A 10,570-nucleotide genomic window follows, 5' to 3' on the forward strand; every position below is an offset into this window, starting at 1 on the left:
GTGGCAAAATAAAGCACTGGGGAGACTGCATGAAAATGTGCGACAAAATTATGGAAGAGTACACTTCAGTGTTTTTCAGAAATTTCGCGTTTATCTCATCAGTGCCGCAGGCAGACGACAGCCTACGCTTCCGGATTAAGTTAATGACTCCTTCAAATTCCTTCACGAGAAAATCCACTGGAGAAAAACCTGCTGTCGCATAGCTGCGGCACCGAAATCGCATCGGAAGAACATTGCGAAAAAAAAAACGTCCTTAAGAATAGAACAGCATTCCTCGTTGCGTAGTGCACGCCCATTGGAATCGGTAAGTGTCATTACAGTGTCCGTCACTGGTTTAACGCTTTTCCAAAACTTTGATGTGTCACCAGACAATAGCGAGGGAAGCGTAATGCTGACACAGTCACTCCTGGCGTTTTTGATGGAAGAGCGACATGCGGAAAGAGCCTCGAGATAAGCGTTCCAACGACAAGTGCTGCTGCCGAGCTTTGCAGAACGGAAGAGGCGCTACTTCTTATTAAGAAGCCTTTTCAGGTTTGTTGTAAACCATGGTGCTCGCTGCTTTTTGGGTATAGCTTGTAGTGGGTACGTGCCTGTCGATCAATGAAGCGACTTCGTCTCTAAAGAGGCTCCAATCCTGCTGGATTGACCTGTCACAAAAGCCAGGCATATAACTATCGATGAACTGTTCCAGTTCCTCATTTATTGCTGCATAGTCCCCTTTCTTGTAGTTTCTTATTGTCTTGGTAATAGTAGTTCGGGGTGAAATATCGACGTTTAAAGTAAATGCAAGGCCGCAAGGGTCGCTACGACCAGGCAAATCAGTCAGTGAGTGCACTAAGTTTGTTGTCGTGGTCAGGATCAAATCCAACACGTTAGCAGACGTAAGGCCTACTCTTGTTGGTTTGGTCACTAGTTGTGTGAAATTGAAATGTGAACATAAATTAACAAATAAATTATTCTCGACGGTCGTCTCAGTGTTCATAGGGCCGGTACCTGACCAATCAATCTTAGGAAAGTTAAAGTCTCCTAACAGAAACAAAGGAGCACGCGGGAATTGCATAACTAATGAGTCCACGTCATGCAATAATTCATAAAAATCAGGTGTCGCGTTGGGCGGCTGTAACACGCACAAAATAAGAGCGCTTTGATGACGAAAAGGGATGTTCGCGCAAACAAGCTCCAAGGAAGAATTCAGTGGTATCATATGTGGCACTAGGTTATCGGCTACTGCTATAAGTACACCTCCCCTTTTCCGGTGTGACGATCACATCGATAGATGGTGTATTCTTTCATCATCATCATCCTCATCATCAGCCTGGTTACGCCCACTGCAGGGCAAAGGCCTCTTCCATACTTCTCCAACAACCCCGGTCATGTACTAATTGTGGCCATGTCGTCCCTGCAAACTTCTTAATCTAATCCGCCCACCTAACTTTCTGCCGCTCCCTGCTACGCTTCCCTTCCCTTGGAATCCAATCCGTAACCCTTAATGACTATCGGTTATCTTCCCTCCTCATTACATGTCCTGCCCATGCCCATTTTTTTTCTTGATTTCAACTAAGATGTCATTAACTCGCGTTTGTTCCCTCACCACATCTGCTCTTTTCTTGTCCCTTAACGTTACACCCATCATTCTTCTTCATTCATTGCGTCGTCCTCAATTTAAGCAGAACCCTTTTCCTAAGCCTCCAGATTTCTGCCTCGTAGGTGAGTACTGGTAAGACACAGCTATTATAGACTTTTCTCTTGAGGGATAATGGCAACCTGCTGTTCATGATCTGAGAATGCCTGCCAAACGCACCCCAGCCCATTCTTATTCTTCTGATTATTTCCGTCTCATTATCCGGATCCGCCGTCACTACCTGCCCTAAGTAGATGTATTCCCTTACCACATCCAGTGCCTCGATACCTATATTAAATTGCTGTTCTCTTCCGAGACTGTTAAACATTACTTTAGTTTTCTGCAGATTAATTTTTAGACCCACTCTTCTGCTTTGCCTCTCCAGGTCAGTGAGCATGCATTGCAATTGGTCCCCTGAGTTACTAAGCAAGGCAAGATCATCAGCGAATCGCAAATTACTAAGGTATTCTCCATTAACTTTTATCCCCAATTCTTCCCACTCCAGGTCTCTGAATACCTCCTGTAAACACGCTGTGAATAGTATTGGAGAGATCGTATCTAGCTGCCTGACGCCTTTCTTTATTGGGATTTTGTTGCTTTCTTTATGGAGTACTACGGTGGCTGTGGAGCCCCTATAGATATCTTTCAGTATTTTTCCATACCGCTCGTCTACACCCTGATTCCTTAATGCCTCCATGACTGCTGAGGTTTCGACAGAATCAAACGCTTTCTCGTAATCAATGAAAGCTATATATAAGGGTTGGTTATATTCCGCACATTTCTCTATCCCCTGATTGATAGTGTGAATATGGTCTATTGCTGAGTAGCCTTTACGAAATCCTCCGTGGTTCTTTGCTTGAAAGAAGTCTACGGTGTCATTAATTCTATTTGCGATTACCTTAGTAAATAGTTTGTAGGCAACTGACAGTAAGCTGATCGGTCTATAATTTTTCAAGTCTTTGGCGTCCCCTTTCTTATGGATTAGGATTATGGTAGCGTTCTTCCAAGATTCCGGTACGCTCGAGGTCATGAGGCATTGCGTATACAGGGTGGCCAGTTTCTCTAGAACAATCTGTCCACCATCCTTCAACAAATCTGCTGTTACCTGATCCTCCCCAGCTGCCTTCCCCCTTTGCATATTCTGTATTCTTGTGCATTCTTTATCGCAGTCAAATAGTTCACTACTGGCTACTTCGGGAGAAAGCCACGTTTTTGTAAGCGCCACAACTTCAGCCGACCACGAGTCAATGATAGCCGATAAAGTGTCCCTCTTTTGCTTCTGCTTCGCACGTTTGAAAGCAGCAAGGATATGTTTTGTGGAACAGGGGGCGTAAGGTTTGTTGTGCTAGGACAAGGAAGTGGCACGACCTGCAGATGTAGAAGCGGACGAGAAATCGTTTGACCTTCCGGCGCTGCCAGATTCTGGTTCACAAATACCATCGGTTGCTTACGAGTAGACAAAGCACTTTTTTGTGTATACATGGTTTGTTGTAACGTACCGCGAACTACTCCTTACTAGTTTTTCCGTATTCAAAAAGATTTTTGCGCATACTTCTTGTAGCCTTGCTGAAGTCTTCATTAACAGACACGTCACAAGCCCTCAGTTTGGCTCTTGCGGCCAGAATGTCCTCGCGTAACTTGGAAGGAGCAAGTTATGACAGGCCGGCGCTTTCCACGGTGTGAATTTCCCCAACCTGGGCGCACGAGATATGCGTTCGTCATCGGTAGCCAGGTTAAGGCTTCAACGCTGTATTAAGGATTTCACACACCTCTTCTTCACACTGGGCCCATGTTTCGGCAACACTGTCTTCAATGCCATGTAATAAAAGATTATCTCGGTGGGAGCGATCTTCAAGCTCGTTAAGACGTTCAGTTAAAGTCGCTAGTTGTGGTGACACGCCGAAGCTCTCGTTTTCCCCAGTCAAGTGCATAGTGCCTTCTACCAGGTAAAGCCTGTTGTGAATGTCGCAAATTTCTTCCTCAAGTGAATTATGCGCTTCTTTGACAGCGTTTAGAGATGCCATAACTTCATTGTGCTTTGTATCAACGTTCTTGTGAAGGGATTTCATCAAAGAAAGAGGTTCTTTGTGCTCTTTTCTTGACTCCTCCTTGGGCAGCCTAGAGTTCAACTCCACATCACGGGCAGGAAACAATAACCTAGTTACATATACACACTCGCCACAAAGAGAGAATGAGACTTGTGGGCATGGAAGTACTAGCAAACAACGATTGTCAGACCTTTTACAGTTCAGCGAAGGAGAAGAACCAACCTGCACGATAAAGCAGAATGGCGATTGAAGCGGCTGCATCCCTGCAGTACTTCCATGCCCACTGAGCGGGGGTGGGGGAGGCCAGCTGCTTAAGAAGCCCTCTTGCGATGCATACGGCGATGTGGAAGACCAGGTTATGGTGAGTACAGGCTGGTACTGGCGAAGAAGTGAAGCGGGCCCATCCCAACAGGCAAAAGGTGTTGATGGCAGTCCAAGCGCGAACGCGGCGTCACATCGGGGAGACGGTAGCTCGGTTCCGGCGCTGCTTTGCTGGATACACGTGATAACAGTTATCAAAGCCTGCCCGATAAAGCAGAGTGGCGAGTGAGGCGGCTGCATCACTGCGGCACTTCCACGCCCACTGATTGTTGATCGCCACCGAGAATTTCGATCCGATGGCGATCAGCCCCGATCGCGATCGGAAGTGTACGTGTGACATCGGTATTAAAGAAGCTGACATCTAATTTTTTTTTGTACCCGTCTCTTCTTTTCTTTTTTTTTTTGCGCTACGGAAAGTTAACTGCTCTTCGTGTCCAATCAAAGTGGTAACGTGGGAAATGACGTGAAACAACTTTTCTTTTTATCAGACATTTCCGATCTGCATTGAGCATGTAGACGTGCTCGAGAAACATGCTCGACACAGTGGTAACCAGTGAACGCGATAGCGATCATGCGTCGGCATCGGCGAGAAATAGACAAGTGCTGCTCTGGCTGTAAGAAAGTGACATTTTGTTTATCAAGTCGGTGTCCCTGCGGTTCATGGTTGCTGAAGCGTTGGATTATTTTTACAAAAGCAAGTGGTATCCGAATCTTATGCCCCCACGACGGCTGCCTCCAAGTAACACAAACTGATCTCGATGGCCATGCTTTTGCTGGCTGCATGCGTAAGGCTTTTTTTTTTTAGCCAAACCAAGCTAAATGGTAGGATATGCCAGTAGTTCTATATTATTGCAGCGCTGGCACCTATTCACGGCACAATTCGTCCGCGGCATTATTTATCTCACAGAGACCAAAGAACTCGGGCTACTAACACGAAAACTCGGGCGCGTAAAACAGCCCTCATGTGAACGTTGGACATCTCTGCCCGCTCTGCCGCTCCACCTGTTACCACGAAGGCAGCACCACTCGTCAGCGTGTATCTTTTTTTTACACTTCGTAATACGCGTAGAATAAAGCGCAAACGCCTAATAAGTACTGCAGTTATAAACAATAACTATGAGGTACCTAATAACAACCGGCTTGTACTACTCCGAAGTACCAATGCTTTTGTTCGCGCCACTAACCGACATTTTGTCGACGTTCTGTGCCAATTTAAAGCTGTAATTTATTTAAATCGCGAACAACACACTCTATTGTATCACTATAAATAATGTTGTTGTTTTAGTTCCATCAACATCTCGCAACACGTTCCGGCCGGTTGTCAGTCCTGTTAAACCATTTTCGAAATTCAATTCTTGTTTTTTTGTACACCAATTATCAGCCGCAAGTGAGGAGAAGAATTCGTGCTTTTCTAGCTCGGTGACTCGTTTTGAAGGTCCCGCCTGAGGACTAATCAACTCCGCGGCGAAAATTTCTGCAACTGATGCGAGCGGAATGATGTAGTGCCGCCTACGAGATTTCAGCGATTTCATTTCCTCTGTACATTGACCGTGCTGCTACACAGAATACTTGGCGGCTGTGCATATTGTAAGCTGCTGCGTAAAAAACGTGACTTTGTCACCCCGTCGTCGCTGTTGGCATTGGCATTGTCGGTGCTTTCGAAGATTTCTTTTTTCCGCCAACCACCTCATTCTCCGCGCATCCTCTATTGTGGGTATGTGTTACGTTCGAGGGTAATCACCTTCACTGTCTTGTGCGCCTCATTTGTGCCACCGATGCTGTTTTTACGCCCACGACAGCAAATTATTTCGTGTGGACACACCACCATAAGTCAATAACAATCTAGAAGCAGTGCACATAATGTGATCCTCGCCCACTAGAGTGTTTCTGTTTCTGGCCTCCAAGACACATACACAGCCGTCACTATTCTCAGTCTGTGTGCAGCGCAATGCATTCTAGTAATTGCCCAACGTTGTTGTTGCACGATAGCTCTATGGTTAGCCTGCTCGACTGTCAAATCAACATTGTTTTACTAGCATGGGCTCAAATACCAGCTCTGAGGCAGTTCTATTTTAATGCGACTAGCATTATTAGCCTACTTCACGAGCTTTGGGCCTATCTATACACCCACTACAGCGCAGTGATCCAAGTTCTCCACCAGCCTTGATCACCAAGTATGTGCTTGCTGTCGTGATGCCACCGTAGTCATTCCATCGTCATCATTCGTACTTCGTTAAATAACCCTCGGCATGTCTTCGTCGCTATGCCTTCAACGCAAACTCAGCGGCCCAAGTCGTCTAATTACTCGGATCACTACTTGTGCATTTGTGTACGTGGTGACGATGCCGTAGTGTTCGTTGCATTGCCGTCACACCAGCTTATTTCCTCTAACTCTCGTTATGCAATCATCATCACACCAACGTCATCACACAGGGGTCACGCATTCATTTTCATACAACCGTCGTGATGCCATCGGGGTAGTTTCATCGTCATCTTTACAGACTCATGATCCGACTCTCGTCATGCTGACGCCGTCACCGCATCGTTGTCATACAATCGTCGTGCATTCATGGTCTAAACGTCGCTGTGATACCATTGTGACTTCCATCGTCGTCATTTCAGCTTAGCGATGCGACTCTCGTGAAGCAGTCCTAGTAACGCCATTGTCTTTGCGCCATCTTTGTCCTACGTACAGTCTTTCCGATACAGTCGCCGTCAGGCCACCGTTGTCACACATTCGTTGTCATCTCATTTTCCGCATAACCGTGGTCATGCCATCGTTGTCATTGGGCCGGCGTCATACAGTCGTCGTCCTGCATCTGTTGTCATATCACCCTCGTGATGTCGATGGGATAGTTTAACCGCTGGCAGTCTGAGTTCGTCATCCTACACTCGTCATGACACGGTCGTCACAGAGTTGTCATAATACCAATGTCGTCATGTCGTCGCTGCAACGCTGTCGTTTTACCACCGCCATTCCTTCGGAAACGCCGCCCAAATCTCATCATGTGCTTTTCATTATACCGCCTTTGTCGTTCCATCAACTTCGCTCATTCTTCGTCATTATAACGCAGTCAAGCTGTCTTCATTCAATAGCGATTATGCTGGCGTTGTCATGGCATCGTTGCCATTCCGTCCTCGTCAGGCAGTCGCTGCCACGCATCCACCGTCATCACGCTGTAGTGGCCGCTCCATCGTCGTCACTACAATTTCGTCATCCGGTTGCTGCCATACCATCGTCGTCACAAAATTATCGTCGTACACTCGTCGTCATCCCATTTTCCTACTGCCACCGTCATTATACCATAATCACTGTTTCATAGCCGTCATCCCGTTGGCTTCAGGCCATCGACATCAAAGCGCCATTCTCGTTCCATCGGCATCCTCACTTCTTCGTCATTCCATCGTCATCACTCCGTCGTCGTCATGCCGTAGTGCAAGCAAAGCGAGTGTAATGGCAAAGCGGGCCGATATTTGATGCAGTGTTTGTCGAATATCGACGACGCGACGCAAGTCTCAGAATCAGCGCGATATATTTTAAGTAAACGCGACTTCAGCATCACGGTGCGTGGCAGCGTTGCTTGTATGCTAATCGCATTACAGTCGACAGCCATCGTGAGATGGATTTAGCTGTAATTTCTTTTCTCGACGCTTCCGATCCACTTCTCACATTTCATGAAATTACTAAATGTTACCATCTTGAGAGGGGAGTTTATTTCTTCGTTACCCGAAGCTCAGTAGAAGTCAGGCAGCTACTCTTAGAATGTTGCAGACGCGACCTTTCCCGTCGCGGGGCTACCTCAGTAGGGTATGTACTCTGATGTAGACCCTAGTTGTCCCGACTGTAGTTAAACCTTTTGCTCTATGGCTCACATGCTCTGACGACGTCCTGCGTTGCCTAACGACTTTCTCTCCAGCGAAGCCGAATGGGAGGAGGCCATCAGAAGCACGGTACTCCGAAAGCAAGCCCAGTCTAATCCAGAGGACCCAGGAAAGGGTGGAGCGTCACGGCGTTCTGTCCCCTACGTGGGTGCGGCCAGTGGTTACAACGGCATCCCGTTAGGGGGTCCTGAGAGTAGCTCCTCAGGATCAAATCAAGTTAGTTATCTGTCCGTCTGTCGGTGCTGTGGCAATGGCGAAGCTGGGACTTACGAGGTCGCCTGACGACAACAACAATTGCCGTCTGTCACCTATGACGGCAACAAAGAAAGATTAAATTGGAACATGCGAGCGAACCCTACACTGCAGAACACGCGCAAGTGCCCCCGGTAACCGGAACAGGAAGTGAAACCCAACGGTGCTCTTTGCCTCTGCGGCTTTCTTGAATGCCAGGTCCCGACAGCTGCGCATGCGCCTATGGTTCCCACCGAACACCAGTGGCCAGACCAGCGCTAGTAGTAATGTCCCTCGTCCCTTGTGTTAGCGTTGCGTGGCGTCCCTTCTTTGGCGCACCTTGATCCTTCTCGGACGTGACAATAGGCTGCGTCACATGTCCCGTGACGCAGTAAGTTTACCTTCTTTTTCTTTTCTTGCTTAAGGCGTTGTACGACTGAAAACCCTCCTCACTTGGAAACAACGACGTCATCCTTGATAGCTTGCTAATGTGAGAATCGCTTACAAACTGCAAGCGTGAGGCTCAATAACTTTGCTTAAGAGGCTACTTTTTTGCAAAATTCAGGGAGTAAACAACTGAAAGGGATTTATTTTTCGGATAGAAGGCCCCTCTGTACGTGCACTGCGATAAACATCTGCGTAGGTATACTACTTTGGCGGCTAGTCCGTTTATTAGGCCTCAGCAACGTTTATTACGGAACCTGTAGATCCGGTTTTTACCACAGCTGTCCTCTGACAACTGCCACACATACAATAGCATTGCCGGCTTTGCGTTAAAAAAAAATGAAGTAACATGTGGTTTCTAACAGGGCTTCGCGCACTGAAAGGACGTGTATCCGTTCAGGAGAAAATTAACCCTGGTGAGTACATAACTTATAGACCCGCCTGAGCTTAGTCACTTGTTTGCTTATACCATATTTATCCAAATGTAGGCCAACACTTTCTTTCCTACGAAAAAATACCCAACGAAAAATTGGCAGTCGGCCTAGATCTGGGAATAAGGTTTTGCCCCAACCGTCAAAGCAGGATTCAGATGACGGACCAAATTCTGCGGATGGGCCTTAATTGTGGTCATGTGCAGTCCAATCAACGCCGCCCACGAGGACAAAGCAGATATAAGCTGCTGGTGGTACAATCCGTAGCGGGCTCAGTCACGTAATGCTTGTCCTGCGGAATATGGTCGGACGTGTGAATCCAGCTTAACGCGTCATTTCTTCGCGGCCACAATAGTCGATACACTTTATTCGCAGCACGGCTTCCGAGACCCGGCGGCGCCCTCCCCTCCGATCTCGGAGGCCATGACTGCAGGTTACGCTTTCGTGTACGCCATTTTGACGTTCGAGGCATCGCTCGGAACAAGTTCAGACGTACAGTCTGACGTCGACATGCCTTCGATATGCCTGTACTTTTCGCTCAGTACGGTAGCGAACTACATTGCGGCTGCATGGAATGAAATTCACGCCAAGCTATTCGTGCTGGCGTTCTCAGTGTGGAGCAGTTTCGAACGCGCTACAGACGCAAGCGAGGACAATTCACTGTGGAAAGAAATCACTGACAACGAGGTGTTGCGACCGGGGGCTCGAAGATGTCGAATCTATTTTGCTCGTGGAGGAGTAAGTGAACGTGGGGCTCGGCCCGACATCCGGGACGTTTTACAAACAAGATTATATTTACATATTTTCAATGAAATTCAAGGTAGTACAGGAAACGTTGAATAAGTTGTAGCAATCCATCGCTGCCGCCGTCCGTTGCTCCTTTTATGCCCTGCGTGGTCATTGTTCACTCACTTCTCCCAATCCGGCGTCAGGAGACGGATGACGTCAGGTCCCACCAATCCGGAGGTCGGTTGCCCTTTCCCTCCGAAGGGAGCTTTGTCGGAAACGCATGCACATCACTGGGAACGAACAGGGAAAGGGGGAGCGTACGCTGACTCCGATCGTACACCGACATGCCAATTTGGGCGGCTGACAAGTGATGGCCGTATCCTTGTTTATTGCCCAAACCTCTCCTGACCGAGGTACTCCCGTGTTGGCCACAAATCATCCGTTTTGAAAACCATATTGACGAGGCCGTCCGCCCGTTGCCCATAATCGCGTCAGCCGCGGCCGGAGGTTGTCGCGAGTTGAAGGGCCGATCACAAAAGCCCGTCCAGCGCCAGGAAAAGGGCTCGAAAGGGGGCAGCACATCGGTGCCCCTTGAAGAGGCCTTCGCCGCTCAGCAGGCTCAGCTCCGGCTCGGTGTCCCGGGCTCGCTGGGAGGATGGAACGGCCGATCAAAACAGAGGCCAGCGGTGTCAGAGTAGACGAGCCAACGCTGTAAAAGCTTGGGATGAGCCTCAAAAACAGAAAGAAACGTTCTGTTCCTTTTACAGTCAAATATTTTCCTTTTTCATTTCATTACCTTAAAAATCCCTTGACAGGGGTATTACATAAGGGGTGTTGGGTGTGTGTGTAGGGGGTGAAATATA

Source organism: Dermacentor variabilis, chromosome 8 (assembly GCF_050947875.1).
Source record: "Dermacentor variabilis isolate Ectoservices chromosome 8, ASM5094787v1, whole genome shotgun sequence".
Classification (NCBI taxonomy): domain Eukaryota; kingdom Metazoa; phylum Arthropoda; class Arachnida; order Ixodida; family Ixodidae; genus Dermacentor; species Dermacentor variabilis.